This window comes from Eschrichtius robustus, chromosome 5, assembly GCF_028021215.1.
Source record: "Eschrichtius robustus isolate mEscRob2 chromosome 5, mEscRob2.pri, whole genome shotgun sequence".
NCBI classification, from domain to species: domain Eukaryota; kingdom Metazoa; phylum Chordata; class Mammalia; order Artiodactyla; family Eschrichtiidae; genus Eschrichtius; species Eschrichtius robustus.
The window spans coordinates 12,138,227-12,161,691 of NC_090828.1; the positions used below are offsets into that span (position 1 = coordinate 12,138,227).

The window sequence follows — 23,465 nt, forward strand, 5'->3', positions numbered from 1 at the left end:
TTCCTTGGACATTTTAGGCATCTTAGATTGGACTGTGTCCTATCTGGCTAATTGTGGGGTTGTTACCATTTGCATATGGTAATTTAACTTTCCCTCCCCTCCCACCATTTCCTCTTTGCTTTACTCCTGTTAAACACTATGCCCCACAGGGAGATCAGCTCTGTGCTCTGTGAGGACCTAGAGGGGAGGGATAGGGAGGGTGGGAGGGAGATGCAACAGGGAGGGGATACGGGGATAAATGTATACATATAGCTGATTCACTTTGTTATACAGCAGAAACTGACACAACATTGTAAAGCAATTATACTCCAATAAAGATGAAAAATAAATAAATAAATAAAATATAAAACAAAAACAAAAGCACTATGCTCTTTCTGTTTCATTTCCATATTTCTGGGAGTATATAATTTGTACACATAAAATATCTTAGAAAATATGCATATCATCACAGCCCTTTGGAGGCCAAGAAAGGGATCAAAGTAATAGTCTGATTCATTGTAATTATTGCTATATTAATCAAAATTTAACCCCATAAGGTATAATTTCTGCCCAAGTCTAAATATTCACAGACATTCAAACTTCACATTTTTCCAATATATACAACTGTATATACTGAGAAAATATTTAGGCTAAAATAATACAATATTCTGTTTAGTATTTTGAAAAAAAGTATGGTGTTTTTCATTTATGATGTTTTTTATGAAAGTACTCATCATGCGTGTTTGGTCATAGTGGTAGATTAATGGTAGAATTGGTTTTTCTAGCAATATAAAATATTTTTACTTTTGTCTGTATTTCTTCAAGTTTTACTTAAAATTATTTGTGCAGTAATAAACCATTTCATTTATATGACATTCATCCAGCAATGCCGTGAAGGTAAATATAAAGCACCTTTCATACATGAGCCATGAAAACTGAAGGATGGTTTTCTGAAGTCAAATCAAGTCTATGAATAATTAGGGAAGGAAGTTTGCTCTCTCCACTCTTCAATTCATTTTATCTCTCTGTATATATTTATTTTCTTTCAAAATCAAAGCAGCAAATAATACTTTAAACATATGGTATGCCAAATTATAAGGATGGATGCATTATTGACTGCAAATCATATTAGAACTTTAGGAATAAAAAGCAAATACAGTATTTGCAAAGTATATTTTTTGTGTTCAGTGAATTTTGATCAACTTTTCCGTCCAAAAATAATGTTTCTTTTGTTTATGCCTATATATTATTTTGTCTAATATTTTATCAGATACTTTTTGAATAGCAGAGTTCAGGGGAAAATGCTTTTTGGGGGGAAAATTTTTAACACAGTCTTTTTCAAAGTGTGTTTCACAGGATGTTAAGGGTCGTTAGTATGAAATAAAATCTACATATTTTCTGATCAGAAGTTTAGGAAACACATGGTTAAACAAAATGTGAAGGCTCTAATGTCAAGAGGGAGATATTGTCTAAATGTCATTGGCCACAGAACCTTCTTTCTCCTGGAGCTCCTGTTCTGTAGAACACATCTTGGAACTGCGGGCTTAGTGCATGCCCAGGACTGGGTCTGCAGAAGTGGCTCCAGCCATCCTGTACTACTGCTTCTTACTCTGTATATTATAGGTCCCCCAAATGTCATATGACTTGGAGTCATTGTCATGACCCATTAATTGCAGCACTTTATAAATAATCAAATTTGTACTTCTTACACCTGCCTTGCATCATTGAAAGCAAGCATACAAGCATCTAGACCTCTCTTTGGCTACTTGGGGCTGCCTTCTCTGAAGGCTATTAAGGAGAGGAACCATTATATCTTTTTTTTTTTTAAAATGATAAATCTTTTATTAGAAGAATTTCATTCCAGGGCATTGCATGGTTCTGCAGATGTTTTCGCTTCCCTCCCTAGCAAACTTACACACGTAAACCAACCCTTTTAATAATGAACCTGGGCAGCAAAGATGAATAAAAAGCCTTCTCGGAACCATCATATCTTAAAGGAGACAATTCAGTGCTTCCCTATAATTCTATCTGAGTTGTGGTTTGGACAATTGAGTCTGAATTCACATTGCTATTGTAATGCATTGATAAGGATATAATTGATCAGTGAGTCATCTGATTTCGAAACTACCTTTCCTATTAATATTCTAAAGGTAGAATATATTGTTTCATCATTAAACCTTTGGGTGTGAAACACTCAGTGCCACCTTTTTGGATGTCAAGACATTGACCTCTTGTAGGGTTAATGTTTACAAACAGTCCTTGGAAACTTTTGGGCAACAGTGATTCACCACAGGGATGCCAGTGGTGAATGACAGGGATATCCAGGGCTGTTTCACCACCTTCCATGGAGCATATGTTTTGATTTCAGCGAGGTCATCGATGCCAGATTTTAACATCAGCACTTTCTCAGAAGGATGAAGCTGGTGATTCACCTTGGCTTGCACCTCAGACACGTGGGTGTAGGATAAATGATTTCTTAATGATAGTTCAGGGCGGCCAAATCTTTTATCTCCCTGAGTTTATTGGCTCTCTTACCATTGATGTTAATTGGCTGCTTCTGATGGAAGGGGGCTTGTGTTAAGTTAAAACCAGAATGTGAAGTCTCTCTCTTGATACGGACAGCTGAAAGTAAATGCCATGAGGTCTGTGAATGGACGTCGTGTTGTAAAGCCGTTTTGCCCACTGCTGATGTCTTGAAATGTAACTAACTAGAATTTTAGAGATTCGACTCCTCCTTCTTCTCTCCTGGGTACATACGTGATGATGGGAGGGGGAGATCCATGCTCTTAAGGTTCCTTTATCGATGCATTAGTGTTGTAATGCTCAGAGGCAAGAATTTAAACAATGGTTATTGGTATGGGGCAATAGTATCCACAGCGATGAGTATTAGTAGCAATGCTGACAAGTGTTTATGGGTGACACTGAGTGATAGGGAGAAGGTGTTAGGGGAAAGGGGGAAAAAGAAGTGTTGGGAGGAGGAGGGAGGGAAGTGTAGAGGATGAAGGGACAGAGTGCCCCCAATAACTGCATCCAGTGTCATCCAGGCCTTGCGCCATCCGAGTTCAACTTGAAAAAGCTTTTTGGATTATCTTGATTAGTTGAAACCAGAGGAACATACACTCAAGCTAGATAGCATTTTAAAGGTCACATATATATTTTAGAGTTTTCTGTAGACAGATAATTAACACAATGATTGCTCTCCATTTGAGCCCTTCAGATCTGTTCTCTCCAACCAGAATAGTGCACATAAACTCAGGTCTGTTTATATGTAAACTGTGTAATATCTTAAAGCTAACGTCATTGTTTGCCCCTTCTCAAAGTACAGGCTGTTTTGATCTACATAGGGAATATTTTTTAAAAGTGGATGTCTAAGAATGTAAACAATTGGGAGGGGAGATGCAGCTGTTTATGATTTACTTTTTAATCTTCTGTTCTCTCGTGGCTCCTAATGTCAAAGGACTTCTCTTTACCTATTCTAGTGTATGGCTTATGGCTCTGGAAGTATACTTTTTCTGGTTTTTATTTTGCCTTTCTAAATAAAGGACGGAAGGACTGAAGGAAAAGTTGTCAGATAAAAATAGCCCTGCATCTACTAGATCTTGAGCTACAAGCATTGGGCCAGAAGGGCTACAGTCCTAGAGTAAAAAGCGTTTCTATTTTATGGGGACAATAAATGTCAGGCCTTGCTCTTTACCTTAGGGCTCTGTTTGTGTTGTTTATCAGAATCTATTAGTCACACCCAGTTGCTTGTGTCTACCACTGTCTAGAGTCTTCAAGGAATGAGAGATTTCATATTTAGTGTTTTTACAGGAGGGCGCGAATTAAAGGATAAAAAGATGCTTTTATGCTGGCAATCTCTTTTGCAAACTATTTTCCCAAAGTGAATGCATTTCTGATATCCAGGTGCCTATTATGTGAAATGTTGTTTTAGCTGATTCCGTTTAGACTTATCAGAATGGCATTTACTGTGTAATTTCTCAATACCCTTTGTAAACACGAAGGTTACCCCCCATTTCCTTTCATAAAAACAACTTTGTATATTCCAGTGGACTCTACTTAGATGAGAGGTTTGACAACACTTCCACCCATGCTTTGTATAGCATTGTCTATACATTTGTGGTCAAGAGCATGGCTTTGAATCCCAACTGCCCCACTTACTAGCTTTGAAATCTGGAGGAATTTGCTCGTCCTTTTTGAACCTCGATTTCTTTGTTTTTAAACAGGGATAGTAATACAATCTCAGGATGGTCGTGAGGACTAAATGAAATAATGCATAATTAAAACCCCTAATACAGTGCCTGACATGGAACAAATGTTGGCTATGTTGTTGATGGAGATGCTAAATGACTGTTATGTGTTAGTGGGTTTGGTAAGTTTATACGCCACACCGTCACCCCAGGAATGGTTTACTGAAATATTTAGGGAGGGAGGAGAATACAAGAGTTTGTATTGTTTGTATTTTTTGAAAACAGTTATAATCAATAGTAAAATTTCTGTATTTTCTTAGTCATACTTAACTTGTAGCATTAAAAAATTGGTTGAGTTTTTTTTTTTTTAGCAAAAGGGGATAACACTTTTAAAGGGTTAACAAACCCCTGCTTTACTCACTGCCAAATGTGAGGGAAACCTCACAAAAACTTAAGAGCCCAGTTTTTCTTTGGCTGAAATTACCCTTAATTAAGTCTTACGGACCTTAGAATATGTGTGTGAGTACATATGATTTTCTGTAGATACTTTTTAAGACAGTACAGTTATTGAGAGCCAATTATGTACCAAACACTGATAAATCAAGTAGAGAGTTGCAGAGAAGAAACCTCAAGAACTATTGGGGAAAGGATATTAAAGAAGTGGAACTTTTCACAGTCTCAGAAAATTAAACTTCATGGCATACGTGGAGTATGGTATGATTCTACCATGCCTAGATATAGTTTTTCCTTTCAGCTAGTGAAGTATAAACCTTCAGGTTATAAGAGTTAGGGGTACTTTATACTTGCTAAGGACAATCCATTTTAATAATGGATCAACTTTTAAAATTGTAAGTTCAAAGCAAAATAGGAAGCGCCTTCATACCCCGTGTTAAAACAATTGTAACTCGGTCACTATTCCTTATTTGAGACCAGTGGTATCATACGATGGGTGTAAGCGCTGGTGTTTCCTTGACAACATTTTTTTTTTAACATCTTTATTGGAGTATAACTGCTTTACAATGGTGTGTTAGTTTCTGCTTTACAACAAAGTGAATCAGTTATACATATACATATGTCCCCATATCTCTTCCCTCTTGCGTCTCCCTCCGCCCCACCCTCCCTATCCCAGCCCTCTAGGTGGTCCTTGACAACATTTTTTGAGGTACGCCCCTCTGCAAACGTGTCCACGGCATGACTGAGAGCAGAGAGCTTCAATGTCAAGTACCTTCCTTCCCCTTTCATTCCTCTTCTGTCCCCTTCCCATTATGGTTTCTGGTGGCTTCTAGCTGCTGGGTAGAATGAATGAATTGTTCTGCGTTGGCTCAATTGTCAGGGTCTGTGCCATGTGTCTTACAGTCACCATCTCTTTTAATCCTTGATACAGGCCAGTGAGTTAGGCACTTTTAATGCCATTTTACCAGGAACTGCAGCTCATTGAGGTTGATCAAGTGCCTGAGTCCCAGTAAGTGGCACTGGGGGAGCTAAGGTCTTACCACTGTGCGGTGCCCACATGGGTCCAACAGCGAGTGTCCTGCAGGCAGTTTCACTTCCTGTTGTATCCCAGAGATCTTGGTGAAATGTGTTCTCACTCTGTCCCAACTGGGTAAGGTAACGACTCATGTGAACGGCACGGCGTGTGAATTGCACTGCCCAGGCAGTGATTTCGGAATTAGCTTTTGGGAGTATCTCTGGCCACCTCATCATTTTCCTGCTGTTTCCTAAAGCCGTTAGAAATGTATGCTTGTCTTGCCTGGGCTTCTGTTCCACACCCAAAAACTTGTACCTCCTGGTCAGGGCACAGGGTCCTGCCCAGTGAATGAAATTACCATCTAATAATGAAGGCCTTTGCACTCCTATGAAACTTTATTGATGGGGAAATAGAATCTTGTAAACTGACTTCCTGATAAGTCAGACTGATGGGCACGCTCTTGACTTGGGGCTGTTTGCCTTCCTTTAGAGATTGGGACCAGTTTGCTACCGCCTGTTGACCTGAATGGAAATTATTAGCACCCATAGACTATCTTTTTTGTGCTTATTTTTCAGTCTTTTCCAGATTTTGATACCTTTAAGTCATGATGGCTTTGCTGCTTCCCCTGTTACTACCCAATGTGCTGCTTCCAGATCTTCCTCTGCACACACTGATGGTTCTGGGGTGAGATATCTGCACGTGGAATCATCCTTGTTCTTAAGAAATATTTTAGAGGATGAATTAACACTCATGGGAAGCATATTTTGATATCAGTACTTTTGATATTTCAAAGTTAAAGGTGCCGCGGATTGTTATAGTCATTGAATTGTTATGTTGATTCTGCTCATTTATTTGAGATAAAATCTGAGTAGGCAATTTGGTGGCTTTTACCACCTGCGGGTCCCCTCAAATAATAAAGATGCAATGTTGGGAATTAACCTCTGATTTATGCCTTGTGGTTTATTTGGTAAAAGACGGCAGAGGGCAGGATGAATACATTTCATTGAGTTGGGGGAATGCCCGTTTCTTTTGGTTCTGTCATCTGTGAGCTAATACACATGGCCCTCCTCAGTTCCTCCTGACCAAAACTGCCAGACATCAAAGTAATCAGCATTCATTTTTGAAAGAGATAGGAATGTATTGGGTCACAGTTTCCATCCCCCTTTTCCCAATCCAATAGTCTCAGTCTCTGATGGCCTGAACACTAGACAGGGTACGAACCCATCAATGTGGAGTCTCTTAAGGACGTCTACAATAACTCTTGTTATCTTCCCCAGTGTCCTCTCTGCAATCAGCCAGATCCTCTGTGTTGTTCCAGGGCCCTGGAGGCGGAGCTTTCTTATTCTTCTCCAGTTAACTCTTCTAGAACCTTTTCCACCTGGAAATTTTCCTTCGTGTTTCAATTCAAAGCTGTTTTTGCAATTTGAGCCCATTTACCCTATGGAGATGGAGAACAGATGGCTTACAGGGTAGTCCTCCTTATAACTCCCCAGCTAAGCCCTCTTATTACTCTTTTCTATCAATTAAATGGTATGTTTTCTCTTTTAGGTTCTTTACTCCTTTGCTACTCAAAGTGTGGTCTCAGATCAGCAGCCCTGGTGTTACCTGGGAGCTGGTTAGAAATGCAGAATCTTGGGTCCCACCCCAAACCTAGAGAATCAAAATCTGCATTTTAACCAAATCTTCAGGAGACCCTAAGCACATTAAAGTGCGACAGGCACCACTTTATTTTATCTCTTCGTAATTTGGTTATTATTTTCTCTGTGCTTTTCTCTAGTGCGCCTTAACAGTGGAGGCCAAAGTCAGACATGGTATCAGTACTACAAGAGTGGAAATATTTTTAGCAAGTGTTTGCCTATCTCAATTCCCGTGAATATTTTGAACTGATGTTGTTAAAATATTTAAATATTTTGAACTAGATGTTAAAATATTTTGAACTAAATTGGTGTGTAATCTTCAGTTACAATAAATGTGTAGTCTTCAGAGACTTTGGGGGAGGTCCTTTTCTGCTGTGTCTTGACATCCATCAACTAAAGAAACCCCTCACTGTAGTTGAGTGACTTGGCTGCCAGGAATCTTTCTTTGCACTTATACTGAATACCACCCTGTCTTCTTCTTCTATTGGGATCATTTTGTTTTTCTAAAGAGTTGGGCTCTTGAGATTTTAATGACTCATGGTTAGAAAGAGTGCTACTTTGGGGGTGGGGAAACTCCAGGTCTCACCCCCATGCTGCCACTAACCAGTTTCATGAGCTTGGGCAACTCATTTAATGATGATTTTAACTCTTCTCTAACCACACGATCAAGAAAGTCCTGATAATACTAGGCCTGGGACTGCTTTGATTGTTCTGTTCCTATTAATCCACGAACCCTTTATACAGTGACTTGGTCATGGAGTGGAAGTTGCCTATAGAAATAGGAATGGGGCATCTAAAACAAAAATTGGGATAATTGTTATCCAGATGTGTATTTTGGTTAGTCATTGTACGAACCTCCTTACCACTTTGATAGAACTGTCAGGTGGGAAAAACTTGCTAAGTTGATTTTTTTTTTTTTAATTGAAGTATAGTTGATTTACAATATTGTGTTAGTTTCTGGTATACAGTAAAGTGATTCAAATACATATATATATATATATATATATATATATATATATATATATATTCTTTTCCATTATGGTTTATTACAGGATATTGAATATAGTTCCCTGTGCTATACAGTAGGACCTTGTTTATTTTATATATAGTAGTGTGTATCTGCTAATTCCAAACTCCTAATTTATCTCCCCTTTTCCCTTTGGTAACCATAAATTTGTTTTCTATGTCTGTGAGTCTGTTTCTGTTTTGTAAAAAAGTTCATTTGTATCATATTTTAGATTCCACATATAAGTGATATCATATTAGTTGAATTTTTGTTGAGTTTTCCTTCTATTTCTTGGCTCTATCCCTGGAAGAAGTGCTACTAAACCACTAAATGGTCAAAGGCAGGGGCAGAAGGCCACCATGGGGAAGGGTCCCAGTTTATTTACTCATGTCCAATGGTTCTCAAGTCACCTTCCTATTGACTTTCTCTAGCTGTGCATTAGTATGGTAAATTAGCAAGGATCTGGTTGCTCTCAAGGCTTGCACCTCTGTTGAAAGACTCTGGGAGAGCCTTTATTTCTACTGGAAGTTCTCTAGGGAGGCTCCAAGAAGAAATGTTGTGTGGTAAGTCAGTGGCTGCGTTTAGCGGCCCTGTTAGGAACTGTAATGGTTGGGAGTGAGGAGAGCTGAGAGTGGAAAGACAGGAAGAAAGGAGCATCTCTGAAGACTCTGTCTTGGCCTGGACCTTGACCTAGTCACGTTCTTCCTTAACTTGTTAAGGAAAAAAAAGCATGGAGAAACCAGGCAAACAGGTAGGCCATTGTCCATTGGTGACACGGTTTTACAGAAAAAAATGTAAGGCAGTTTTTGAGCAGAATTAAGCAAAGCTCATCATAGAACTGTTAATTAAGTGTTAATTATAGCCTGTCGCTGGTGGGTAGTAATATTGGGATTGTGTGGTTCGGTTTTATTTTGAAGACATTTTGTCAGCGGCTCCGGCTACAGTCTAGAAAGAAGAGAAGCTGTTGTTTTCTTTGTGTACCTTAGGACCACAGCAGCTTCTGTGGACTATATTGAAAGAGGATCTGTTCTTATCACCATTACCTTAGGATTCATTCAGAAAAACTTCATATCTAACTACCTGGAAATGAACTTGTTCTCTCTGTTCATTGTCTAGATTTTAGGCTTTCGAACACTGTATCCTCTCATCGATGGTGGTGCAAGTGCAGTGCCCTGCACCACAACCCCCCACCCCGACCCTGCTATTTTTCTTCAAGTTTAAGTTTAGGGAAAACAGACCTAAAAGTGTCTTCCTGGGAACACATCTTATATTTAGAAATTCCAGTTGCTGTTTCTATCTCAGTCTTGTACTTTGACTATTTTTTTTGTAATAAGTCATCTTCCAAGGTGGGTATTTATTTCATCAAGTGAAAAAAAAAAAATGTGGGAAACAGTTCTGTGACTTAGGAGTAGCCTCTTAGAGAACAAAGTCAGTGGATTTATTTTAAAAAGTCAACTAACTCTGGAACCGAGGGGACCTAATCCTTAATTTTTTTGTTTGTTTGTTTTAACTCCCAGACATTTGAAGGGCAATGAGCGGGACTAATAGTAACAAGTAACATAAGGAAGGTGTCTTCTGGTTCACAGTGTCCTTCTCTTGTTGTCTCATTGAGTTTTGCAAATGATCGTGAGGGCAAGGTATTTTCTTCACTTTATTACATTGTGGAGGCAAAATGAGGTCAAATGCCTGGTCCAAGACCATCCAGAAGGTCCTGGCTAAGCTGGGCAGAGATACAGAGCTGGGGGTGATCAGATGTATTTCCTTGTGGGGTTGATCTCTTTTCTGTGGTCAGAATAGGGGGAGAAGCATCACACCCTGCTAGTCTTCCCCAAATTCTGTTGCTTTGGCCTCAGTAATCCTGATATTCTCCCCGCTTCAGTCAGTGTTTTGCATTGCATCCAGAAGGTTCCTGTTTTCCTTTGGAGCAGGGACATATGAAAACATGGGGCAGGACTGGTTAATCAGATTAACCAGCTATCTTCTAGTAAAAAGGTCACGAGGGAGGGGGATGCAGTAGAGGTAACTTTCCATCAGTGGAAATTGGGAGGCACCCACTGGGACTCTGAGGTCATGGTGTGACAGTCAGCAATAAAGCAAGCCTCGGAACAGGAGCACTTCTTCCCTCCTACTCTTCCCTAGAACTGATGTGAACTCCAGAAACAGCTGACGAGCGTGTGCATGGCTTCCTCCATTTTCTCAGCTACAGGCAATAGCTCCGGAACATGGTTTCTCAGCCTCAGCACTACTGACCTTTTGGGCCAGGTAATTCTTTGTTGTAGGCGGCCACCGTGTGCACTGTGGGACGTTTGGTAGCATTCCTAGCCTCTACCTACTGAATGCCAACAGCATCTCTCTCACCGTACCCCCGACCCCAGATGTGTGACAACCAAAAGTGCTTCCAGGCACTGCTAAGGGCCCATCGAAAGGAGGAATTATCCCCACCCCCTCAGAGAACTATTGCTCTAGAGACTCTGTGGAATGCTTGGAGGCCAGAGGGTCTCTTTTATGAGAAGTGGGTTTAGCCCCACGAGCACATTTCAGCTGAAGTCCAGATGACTCCTGCCTGGCACTCCAGAGGGCCTGGGGGTCGCCTTCACAGACCCCGTTTACCTCACTTGGGACTGTGGTCCCCTCAGAGTCACTGATCAATATTCTTCATAAGGGCTCCTTAGTTAGGAGTTGTCACCAGCTCTTCATTAGGATTTTGGCCCAACTGTCCCCAGGCTGCTTCTGGCTCATCCAGGCAGCCAGCTCAGTACCACACTAACATGACGCACTTCGTTCAGCGTGCTGGTAGGGAACTTTTTAGCAAATGCCATTTGTCCAAGTCGAAAAGGACAAGGCCGAGATGTCAGATAATGGAGAAAAGAGGGAGGAACAGGGCACAGCGGAAGTGAGACTTGAAAGGTGAAAGCAAAGGACCAGGAGCTTGGGGTCAGTGGGTGAAACGTCGGCCCCTCTTCGTCAACTGGAAGAATTTGCCTCCTTATCTGAGACAAAAAAGAAGTGTTTGCAGTTAGTTAGAAATCTGCACCATTGTCTGCTTCAAAGACCTTAGAGATGCGAGCGATGTATACATTATCAATTATTTCAGATTATCTTTCCGATTTCTTCCCCTCCTTTTCCAGCTGCCAACGATTAGATGCGTGCATCTGGCAGCAATTTCAGTTTTTCGTCAAGTTACTCAGGCAGCATTGGCTGGCTGTGCCACTCTCCTGTTCGATTCCTTCAGATGAGAGACTGGGGAAAAGAATTCGGAAACAAAAGCCGCCCAATTCCTTCCCCGACAATTAGAAACATGCTTTGGCACCTGGAAATCGTGCATAAGAACCTCATTGAACATCCATTTAAGCCTATTCATGAGAATTCTTTGTAAATTCTTTCCTGTAGCATTATAAGTCTTTCATTAGCCGACTTCGAAAGGGTGGGGGGACTTCAAGCTTCTAATTTCTTCCGGGAAAGCAACAGAAGAAGTGGCCTTTCTGTGACATTTATGTGGATGGCATTCACTGAAGAACTGCTCAAAGATCTGCTAACACTCTCCGTCCCGGTATTTAACTGGAGCTGTGCCCATTGTAGGTAAGCAGGTCTTTTGTCTAAAATTGTGTCACAGGGTCATATTTTTAGCTTTACTACTACTACTTTTACTACTTTTACATTTTGTTCTGGCCTTGCCCCCGTACCCACCTCCTTTCTGAAATAACTTTGTCTCTCTTCCCAAGATACATCCTAATAACCTTGGCTCTACCTTTGGTCCTTGGCTGCCATCTGGTCTGTGGATTCATTGTTGCTTGCTTTTCCCACCAGGGCGTTTTTGGCTGGTGTGTATTCAGGTATCCGGAGAGGATATGAGATCTAAGGATTTCTAGTTCTTCGTGACAGTGGTTCCAGTAAGATTTAATGATTGAGGGCTTATTATGTGTGAAACACAATGATGAGACCTTTTCATGTATTATCTCATTGAACCTCAGTGATAACCCTATGGAATGGGCACTGTTAGCCCCATGTTACAGGTGAAAATATTACGATTCAGGAGGGTTGGTAACTTTCCCAAAATTACAGAGAGAAGGGTAACGAGAGTAGAGATAATGTACATTGTCAGTCTTTTTTAAAATTTTAACTTGGGGGGCTTCCCTGGTGGCGCCGTGGTTGAGAATCTGCCTGCCAATGCAGGGGACACGGGTTCGAGCCCAGGTCTGGGAAGTTCCCACATGCCGCGGAGCAACTAGGCCCGTGAGCCACAACTACTGAGCCTGTGCGTCTGGAGCCTGTGCTCCGCAATGAGAGGCCGCGATAGTGAGAGGCCCGCGCACCGCAGTGAAGAGCGGCCCCCGCTTGCTGCAACTAGAGAAAGCCCTCGCACAGAAACGAAGACCCAACACAGCCAAAAATATAAATAAATAAATTAATTAATTAAAAAAATTTTTAACTTGGAAATAAGTCCTGAGTTAAAATTGATCAGTCTTTAAAAAGCATTAACAGCCATGTAATGGCTCTGTCTTCATTCTCAAAATAACCTGCCTGGACGGGGTTTCCTAAATTACATTTTAGAATTCAAAATTGCTTACAGGTTACTCACGTAACACTCAGGTAGTGGCAACCCAAGGGAAACACATTTATTCTGTTACTTTATTGTAAGCAACACGATGCTCATCTTTAAAGTAACCCAATTATTTTAGAACCTCTGGCCTTCTGTAGTCTAAGGTGGATGGTACAGTTTTCCATCCTCCCTCACATTGACTTTTGTTTAATTATTGCTCTCATAGCCCAGAGATCTTTATGCCTTGCATGTCTTTAACAAGAATTCTTAAGGTAAAATGAATGAGAATTGTAGGTTGAATACATTTGAAATACGCTGCCATATACTTATACATTTATGATCTGTTTCAATTGGTTTCAGAGAGCATTCTTTCATTATTTAGACTGCTTAAGAAAAAAGAAAAAAAAAAAAATGGGGACAGCTCACTTAACTTCAAAGAATCCCAGATGAAATTCTTCCCAGCTTTCCCCCTTGGTATACTCAAAGCAAGAAGGAAGACAAAGGCTAAAACCTTTTTGTTTGTGATTTATGATGATGCGTTTAAGGAGATGTTAATTAGAGGTATGTAGTAGGGAAAGTTTTCTGAGCTTGACCTTCTTATGAACAGCTGGGAATGGCCCTGTCCTGTGTTAGGCCAGTTTAATGACCAAAACACCTACAGGAAGGAGATCAGGGCCACATGGCTGAGGTACCTCGTGGTTCCTTTGAAAGATGCTTGTTCAGTTCAGTACATTTTTCTTGCATTACCAAGTTCTTCCATAAAGTCAACCACAACCTGTATTATCGGGGACTCTGACTAAAACTTGCAGTAAGTAGGAAATAGATTAAACACGGGTTTTCCCTTTTCTCCGGCTGCCAAAAGTGACGTCAGTGGCCTTAATGATCCTTGCCTCTGCCCTCTGCAGACGTAGGGCTGTCTGTGAGAACACCTGTTCTGTGCTCTGGTTCCTGGGCTGTTACAGAAAAGCTGATGATGGTAGATGAGAAACAATTGAGCAGCCGGACAATTACTCGAAGGTAAAGTCAGGCACTTGCTTCCTTCAATTTATGAGATGACTCCGGGGAGTGGGCAAAGAACGTGACCTCTATGAAGTATTTAACAGAAAAAGTAAAGGCAAGGGGACTAGGTCTGCTTGCTTTTCCTTTTGCCTAATTACGGAAACGGTATTGCAAACACCATGTTGTAAACGAAGCCGTGATTTTCATTTAAGTCTACTAGTTTGTTATCAGAGCCAGACAAATAAAACCTATGTCCTGTAGATCTGAACATCACCAAAAAAAAAAAAAAAAAAAAAAAAAAACCAATGTGAAATTACAATATAAACCTCAGAGCTGGGATTGTACTTCCTGGGAGGCAGGAATAAACTGCAGAATTAGCTCCCACGAAGGCAGGAGAAAGAGCGACTTTTATGACTTGCCTCCTCAGGTAGGGAAGATGATGTCCTGTTATTTTCATGTCTTCAAGCAACAGGTTTATTTTGGTTGAGCTCTGTTAAAATGAAAGCTTCCTGTCTCCCAGCACATGTGGTCTGACGTGAAATGTTAGAGGGATTGTTTTTCTGAGTTCCTCTACCTTGACGATCATGTATGTGGGGACTTGTTAGAATTTTGGCAGAAGAGAGATCTGAGACATTTGGATTTACATTTTGGGGGGAGACTGTTATGGTATTGACCCCCACTTGCTTTATCTTTTAATTACCTTTTGCTTTATCAGCATGCTCTTGTCTTTACTAAAAAGAATGGGCAATAACTGAAGTGTATATTCTTTGGCTTAAAAGATTTCTGAATGTTTATTCAGATTTCCTTAATAGATCGTTGACGGAATACTTTTCATTGTTGAGAACCATATGTTGTTGTTGTTTAAATCTATCTTCTGCATAAATCCCTAACTCTCTGGAAAAGTTTCCAGACCCTCCTCCCTCTGCCCTTTGTTGTCGGGGAAGGAGAAATCCACGGCGCTGACAGCCTTCCCCCCGCTGGACCACATCGGGAGCCCACAGGCGTGACGGTCGGCTCCTTGGGCCCTCCCTCTCTTCTTTCCTTTGCGTAATATGTGTGCCTTTCTTCATTGGTGGTCTCCTGCGGTCACCAGCCCTGCCAGAAGGTCTTTCCCTGGGACAAAAGGGGAACTGGAGCGAGATGGCCCCTCACATGTTGGCAACTGTCCCCGAATATCCTTCCTTGGCAACTCTGCGCTCTGGAAGGGCTGGCCAGCAACCTTGTTATTTTCACCAGCCCTCCCCCATGTGACTCGCAACAGGCAAAACTGCTATTTAAGCAGCTGCATTAAAAAGCCCTGGCTTGGCCTGTTGGTTACCCTTTGCCATTTAAGACCATGAAACCAAGTCTTTTCCAGCTCAATTCTGGCCTAAGATGTTGGTTTCCTTCCTTTAGCTAAAACGGCTTTCTCCTTTCAACATAAAGTAGCAAACATCTTGGGTCTTACCTCTAACTTGACTTCTTTAGTTCAATCCTAACTTGATTTTTTTCTTTTTTCTTTTTGGTGATTATGGTCTGAAGGCTTTAAAACAGAAGGCTTTTTCACTACTTAGATCTGTCCTTTCCCAAAGTCTCAGCTTGCCCCCATACCTCCCAGCCGTACCTTGTGAAGAGCAGAGAAATGTTCCCCTTGGCCCAAACTTCAAGCTCTCTGGATTTAACTTTGTTTTCTTTGGGTGATTACCGTAGCTAACAGAGCTGGGCTGGTAATGCTGCTTCCTCCCTAGATGCTACCGTCAAACTCACATGGTAGAACCCAAGCACTAAGTCAGGAAATTCCTTTCATAAGGGGTTTCACATTCCATCAGATGGATCCATGCTTTCATTTATCTATCGGAGATTGCATGGTGAATGGTAAAATAAAGGACACCTACACACTACCAGGACTATAAATGTATTCAATACTGATGATTTAAAAAAAAATTACTGGGCCTGTTTTTCAGGTTTCAGGTACGCTTAAAAACAGAGTACTTTTGCAGTGTGTTATAAGGTGTTAATAGGTGAGCATTCTGGAAGACTTGATCAGCTCTAAATTAGCGGTACCATGAATTAACTACATTAGCATCAATGAGGTAGCTGAAGAAATGAACTGTGGTCATGGTTAGTGGTACGCAGTTGAATATAATTGTGCGAAATAAGAAATCAACAGACCTGGGAAGACAGGATATAGGAAGATGTCACAGGTGCTGTGTTCAGCATCCTGCAAGGTACAGAGCTCCCTACCGACCTCTCTGCTCTCACATCCCTTCCACCTTTTTTCTCCCTCTGATCCCAGCCAAAGGTAACCTTTTTCTCCTCTGAGAGTAGTCTCCCCCCACCCTCCTCCTGGTTCTTCTGAATACTTTGCCTGTGCCGTTCCCTTAAGGACTTAGGCTTTTGGAAGCCAAACCCAGGAAGCCAGAGGGTTTTTTTCTGCTTTCAAATTGTCATACTTCTCCCCATACACAATGAATTGGGAGGATGGGAAAGGGGTAGAATACCAAGAAGGTTTAAAATGTTGGTTAACATTTTATCTTCTCATCACAGGTTTTTCAGAATGGGAAAGATCTAAATGTGATTAAAGCATTATTTCCTCGCTACTTAAAATATTTTTGACATTAAATATGGAATACTAAAAGTTCAAATCCTTTAAGTAAATAATGAAATCAGAACCATAGCTGAATAGTGGTTTTCCTTGGGTGACAGGAATTACAATGTTTATAATGAATTATATGTTTATTCCTTCTTTACATTTACTGTCTCATAAATTTTCTATATTACGCTCAAGATTTTTTTTTTTTAAGTCACAGCTGTTTATGTTAAGGGAAAGAGAAATGTGCAGTTTTGACACATTTCTTCAAGTGGAGGAATTTTTTTATATGAATTTTTCTAGTTGAATCTACAATATAAGATCTCAAACAATGATCTCCATTGAAGAAAAGTCATTACTATAGTTACTTTTTTTTTCAAGCATAGTTGGATAAGGAAGAGTTTCTTTCTGGCTACATTTTAGTACATGACAACAGCCAAGCAACTTACAATATTATACTCCTGTCTCCTTAGTAAAAGCAGAAACCGCTAGTAATGCTCTAACCAGGTATTTTAAGTATGTTGCGCTTAACAAATTGGTAGGAAGTTTCAAGGCATTTAAATACAAGATAAAAACTTTTAGCCAATGGGTTTGACTAAAAATGCATTGCTGAAAGGGTGCGGATCCTTCTCTTGTACTTATATCATAACCTTATGCTGTTTTCAGCTGCTTACTCAGTGGAGACTAATCAGTAGGCTGAGATAGTGTGAAAGGAAGCGGAAGCTTTATTTGTTTTTCAGCTCTAGCCGGCATAGTTTAAGTGGGTCGAGTCCAGAAGATGTAAATTCCTACTGGATACAATAATGCAATAATCCATAGGTCTCAAGTAGCATTGCCCAAGTGTTGACTTATTTGATAATGCTTTAAAAATTACATTTTTCATTACTAGCAGCAGGATTAGGTGGGTTTTATCCTGTGAGAAGACACATGCGGACCGTAGATGCTGATGTGGTGATGAAATTTTGTCAAAATGTAATTTCCTGCTACTAAATCTTGTGACAGGTGCATCGTATTTCTGGGTTCAGAAGTTATTCCCCAGTGATGTAACTAGAGAGAATGTATAACGGGAACATCACCATTTGATATTTGCACAGCTCTTCTCCAAGGATATGTTTTGCTTTTTCCGTTTCCAGTTTATGAGAGCTACAAATGAGTTTTTGTAAAACATCGTAGCAATATTTGCCTCGTATGGTTGGTTGTGAGTCGATTGGAGTTGTATATATAAAGTGCATTAAACACACATTACCCATGTCTTCTTTTTCAGTACGTGCGTTACAGCCTTTATCATTGTATTTTGTTTTAATTTGTCACTCAACAGATGTTTATTGCATTTAATGACTGTGGGAGGCTAGTATTGCTTTTTGTTTTTTTTTTTTTACATATTCCCAAGTTACAAAGATGTATGAATATAGATTATATTGCATGCAAACAAATATACACGGTTGCCCTTCTTCAAGTAAGTTGCTTTATTCAAGCACAGCCCTTCTTGATTGCAAGTGTGTAGAGGCAGGCATGTAGACAGATGAACTGAAGTCCCATGAGGCGTCTGCTAAGGGCTGTGTGTAATGTTAGGAGAGTTCCTTTCCGACAAAACTCATTACAGCAATGGTAAACAGCTATGGTTTTGGAACTTTCGTTTTTGGAGTTCTTTGGCTTTCGATAATACCTCGCTGGGAACCATTATCCAGCTTAATCAGCTCTTTTACTCACCATATTTGGCTCTCAAAGCTTTCTGGCTGTCTCCAAAGATCAAATGTGCCCTCACACGGCCAAACTGGCTGCTATAGAGACCATTCAAAAGAATATGCCCAAGGCTGAGAAGGCAGTTGCAAGAAGGAAATGGGACTTGAAGAAGGCATTCCAAAAATGCTTCGAACAATGGCTGCATGACTGGAATAAGTATGCAGACCCCAAGGTGGCTGCCGGAAGGAAGAGTCCTCACTGAGGATGTCTGTTAAAAATCTTGGTAGTTTACTCAGTAGCTAAACTTTATGTACCGACACAGACACACACACACACACCCTTGCACAAAGATAAACAGTTGTGAACTTCAGACTCTCTCTTTAAATTTTTCCAGGCCTCTATCGTCTGTTTATAGCTTCTGTTCCCATTTCCTCTGTGTCAGCCTTGCCTACCTCTTTCCCACTTTAAGTTTTTTCTAGACTCCTAAGTTGATGGTGCTGGTAGGTAGCATTAGTGGCTGAGACATACGTTGATCAGGATTTACGATAAAGGCTTTGAAAAGTAGCATGCCGAGATTTTGGAGTGGAAGGTATATGAAGGAATTGTTATATCCTTTTATTTCCTGCTCTTTGAACATACTACTTGCGGAAAATTACAGGGATGGTTTCCGAGTGGGCCAAAGCAATAGATTTCAGCATCTGGCGAAGCCATATTTTTTTTTTCTCTCCTCGAAGGGCCCCCAATTTCTGCCCTTCTGCATCCATGCAGGTTGGCACATGTGATGACACAACTGGATATAGTTTGTTCCTGTGCTAAGCTGTTCATTCAGCTGTTCTGGATGAGAGCCAGATGTAAAATGAAAAGCACATTGTGCATCCTTAACTTTTCCCCCATTTTACATAAATTGGCAGTTTGTTTGTTTGTCTCAAGCCTTTGTAATAAAGTATGGCCTTCCTACTTAATTTTAGGCCCGGATGTATGAAGCTGTGTTAAGCTGTATGTAGATATCCTGGTGGGAACATTTTGGTAGATTGCAATATGAATTCAGGAGAAACTTGAAAGTAAGTAAGATCTCTGGGGTTTTTGAAAGGCCAGGTTTTCTTTCACTTGTAGCTTTCACAGTAAATCCTGTTTCTCTGGCAATTAAAGAGATAAGCCTGGAGTGCTTTTTTTGTTTGTTTTTTTTACCTTGGTGTCTCCGGGTCAAGGCTTTATTGTAAGTAGAAAAATAGACTTTCTCCGTCATTTAGGGGTGGGGTTAAGACTGTGAAATGAACAGAAATCTCCTGGTAAAACTGAGTCCTCATCTGGTAAATTCAACTTCCCTGAAAGCCATTCTGTAGATGGTGAATGCTGGCTGGTCCCAGCCATACTCTCCTTCAAAGAGGAGAGACAGAGAAAAGAAAAAGTTAACGTCGGTCAACATTTACCTTGTGTGGATTTTCTAGTCTATCGCTGTCCTTGTGACTGACCTGGATCATTACTGCTTGCATGTTGATCATATCACAAAGCATGTCCTTGTGGTCCCTTCACTTATTTAAAGAGGTCTTGGCCTGTCCTTCAAGGTTCCTCACCATCCACCCCAACCTGCGTTTGTAGACATCACTCCTCCTACCCCTTTGCAGATATCTTGTGCTCTAACAAAACCACATCCCTCACTTGGCCTGTCCAGGGCTGGGCTCTCATCCCACCGGGCCTCGTTTTGTCCTGTGCCCCCGATGGGAAGTGTGCCTTGTCCCTTTCATTCATTCTGCTCATATTTAGTGAGTTCCTGCTATGTACCAGCCCTTGTGCTGGGTTCTGGAGATGCAACACTGAAACACCATCCCTGTTTCCACATCCCCAAACTATTCCATTTCTTCCAAACCAAGCCAAGTGTGTCAACGAGGTGCTTCCTTTACTCTTCTAGCTAGAAGTGTTCTTCCCACCTCCGTACCTCCAGAGCTTTTTGCTTATGTGCATCTATCATGGTATTCACCCCGTTTCTACTTTGCATTCCGTCTATCTGTGAGTGAAGCTTACCTTCCTTGCTAGAATTTCTAGAAAGCAGAGCCTATAGCAGAATTCACCTTTGTATCCTACATAGTACTTAATGCAACCATTTACTCATTCAACAGGTATATTGATTAGCTACTCTGTGCCATCTACTGCTCAGGACATTCTATAAATATTGATATTTATAGATACCTTTTGGATGCACGAAAAATAGGGACCTCAGAAGGATTATCTAATGTTAAGACTTGAGAGCAAAAGAGGCTTTATGTGGTTGAAAAGGTGTCTCCTTTCTGGAAGGGAATGGGTAACACCCCTTGGGGTTTGACTTTTTAAATTGCATAGAAGAAATGTTGTATTTCTGCCAGAATAACTTATTTCTGTTAGACCTAAATCGGAACCCCTTTCTTTAGTTAATGATTAACTAGGTCTCTTTTGCTTGGATCTCATTTTGCATCTAAAATTCTCCTGTCAACCAATGTCAGGTTAAAAACCTATTTCAGATTTTGTAATGTTAAGCCCTGCAACTTCAAATTCTAAAATCTGTAGTTGACTTTTAACCAAAAGAAGATTAAGCCTAGCCTGACTGTAAGCTGCTTACCATATTTTGTAGTTGTTTTACACAAAATCTGCAGTGGACATTTTTGTTTGGATCATAAGAACATCAAAGTGTTTTGCATTTTTGTATTGCTAAACTTCTGAAACCTCCAAATCACATCGATCGGTTTACTGACTTAATATTGACTATTTTGAGTTTGTGATTGCTTTAGACTCTTGCATTTTGAAAGAAAGAAGTTAAGTACAGTTTGTTGATTGTACTGAAGTACTCAGTACTGCTTGTGCCTGTAACTTCAGTTTATCTGGTGCTGCCCCTTTTAAAAGAAGAACCCTAAAAAGCTATCAAACGTGCATTTTGAGATGCCCATGGTGACGAATTCTTTCGTTTTCCTTTTCAGAATGAAGACCTAAATGACCTCAGCAAATCCTCCTTTAACTCATGGGTCCCCAGACTCTAAATATTTCATGATTCACAACCAGGACCTCACATCTTCCTCCTCAGTAGATGGTACGATGCACCCATTTCAGTTTGTTTACTTTACACAATCCTCAGGAGTTTGTTGACTGAACTGCACGTTCTATATCGTGCCAAGAAAAAAGCACTGTGACACCAGAACAATGAGTCTGCATAAACTTCATCTTCAACCTTAAGGACTTAGCTGGCCACATGAGCTGATGTGCCCCCCACCGTGCCACAAGAGAATGGGTTTACGCTCATTGCATTTACAAGACACATTTCATCTGCTGCTGAAACCGTGTACGACAGAGCATCATTGTAAATTATTTCATACGGAACTGTTTGCTTTGGGTGGAGAGAGTATTAAATATTTAACATAGGTTTTTGATTTATAAGTGTAATTTTTTTAATTAAAATGTAACTTTTCTTACAGCACATCTTTTTTTGGGATGTGGAACTGAGGTATACAATGTTCTGTTGTAAAGAGTGGAGCAAATGCTTAAAACAAGGCTAACAAGAGTAGAATAGGGTACGATCCTTGTTTTAAGATTGTAATTCAGAAAAGTAATATAATAAGAATCATAGTGCCATAGATGGTTCTCAATTGTATAGTTCTATTTGCTGATACTATCTCTTGTAATATAGCCCTGATGTTGAGCTGAGATCCTTACAAGAATTGATCTTAATTTTGTATTTTTTTTTTTCTGTAAGGCAATAGGCCATGTTAATTAAACTGAAGAAGGATATATTCTACTGGGTAGTTTCAAGTGTCAGCTTAAAATTGGCAATTGAATGGAAGCAAAATTACAAGAAAAGGCAATCAGTGTCTTCCATTGTATATACTGTAAAGAGGAGGCGACATGGGTGATCCCTTCGAATCAAAAGCTCTCTTTGGAATGAACAATGTGGGTGTTTGTAAATTCTGGAAATTTCTTTCTATTCATAATAAACTAGAGACTGTTGATCTTTTCTTCTCCCCTCCCCCACTTCTGTAAGCTTCCTGTTCCATTGCCACCATTTTTTTTTTCCGTTGCACACGTTAGGATCTTTCATTTCCTGCACTGTCTCTAGAAAGATGTAAGACAAGTGAATACTTGTCTTTCATTTCTAACCAGAAATTAAAATTCCAGAACGTGTTTTTTTATCATGACCAGGGCTACATGTCACTTTCCTTAAGACTCTTATCTCATGTTTTCTGAGAATGTCCAGTGTTACATTATTTAACTGAATGTAATTTGGTCCATTTGCCCTGGTGGCTACTGGCCTATGCGTGACTAGTTAATAAAACCCAGGGCACAGAGAGCACATCAAAGCGTAATGACCTGCTATGGAAACATCTAGCCAGCAGTGAAAATGTTAATCCTTTTCTTGTTTGGAAGGTACACACATCTTGGAATTTTTCCTTGTGAAAAAGAAATGGCAATGGACGTACTTCAAGAAATTGCCTACAGAGTTTTGAATCTTTGACCAGGAAACTTCCTAAAGGTTCAGTGAAATTAAAGCTAGTATCAGACTCGCCCGGAGTCCATGTAAACTCTCTATCAGGAAGTCCCAGCCCTGCTATTGAGAGAAGCAACATTTTCTTTCACTGAAGGGTTGATCTCCCTGGGTGGGAGAGGGGCTGCCAGGAAGGGGCCAGGGTTGGGGGCCATTGCAGTGGCTGCTCATCAATGGGTCAGGTACCCCCTGCTCTACTCAAAAGGGAGTGGAGATCAATGGAACCCCTCACCCTGCTGAGACCTGTGCTACTGTTAACGCAGCCGGACGGCATGTACCTCGCAGACTCTTGTACAATGTTCATTGTTGCAGATTCTAATCGTTTGCATGCTCTTCAGTTTCTAAGATAAATAGGTCTGTAGTCATAAGAATCCATTGTTTTCAAGGAACTTACTGAATGATATCATTTCCTATTAGGAGAGAACACTACCGATTTTAAAAATTTGATATGAAAGTTTTTTTTTTTTTTTACTCTTTATAAAAAAGACTTTCTTAGTCAAACTTTCATTTTTCAAGTATTTTGACTCTTACTCTTGCTTGTGTAGGAAGGAGACAAGCTGTCCACTCTCTTCTGTTGAAGACATAAATAATTAAAGAGAAATCAATGAACGAAGTCAGCCCCACCCATTGTCCTGTAAAGGTAGTTATTATTTCCAAAGGAACCTAAACTTTGACTATGTATTACCAAGATACCTCTGCATGTGGGGTTATCAACATATTCTGGGTGAGAACAAGAAATGAACCAGACTGGAAAAAGCCATCTCTTGGTTTCTGTTTCACTGACGTTTTGTTGAGTCAAACAGTATCAAGGTAGGCATTCTTATTTAAGCTGCTTCTAGTGGTCCCCGAGCTGGGTTTTCTGGTGGTATCAAACTTCACCCATTTAAAACTGG

The 23,465-nt window shown here is 40.4% G+C and overlaps 1 protein-coding gene across 1 annotated transcript in view; it reads left to right on the forward strand.

The window, feature by feature from the left end:
• IRS1 (insulin receptor substrate 1) overlaps positions 1 to 22,045 on the forward strand; it is a 62,861-nt gene extending 40,816 nt beyond the window's left edge. Inside the window, exon 2 of the mRNA XM_068544323.1 lies at positions 21,017 to 22,045. The gene's annotated coding sequence lies outside the window, so the exon portion shown is untranslated. The remainder of the gene's footprint in view (positions 1 to 21,016) is intronic.
• Positions 22,046 to 23,465: the final 1,420 nt, after the last annotated feature.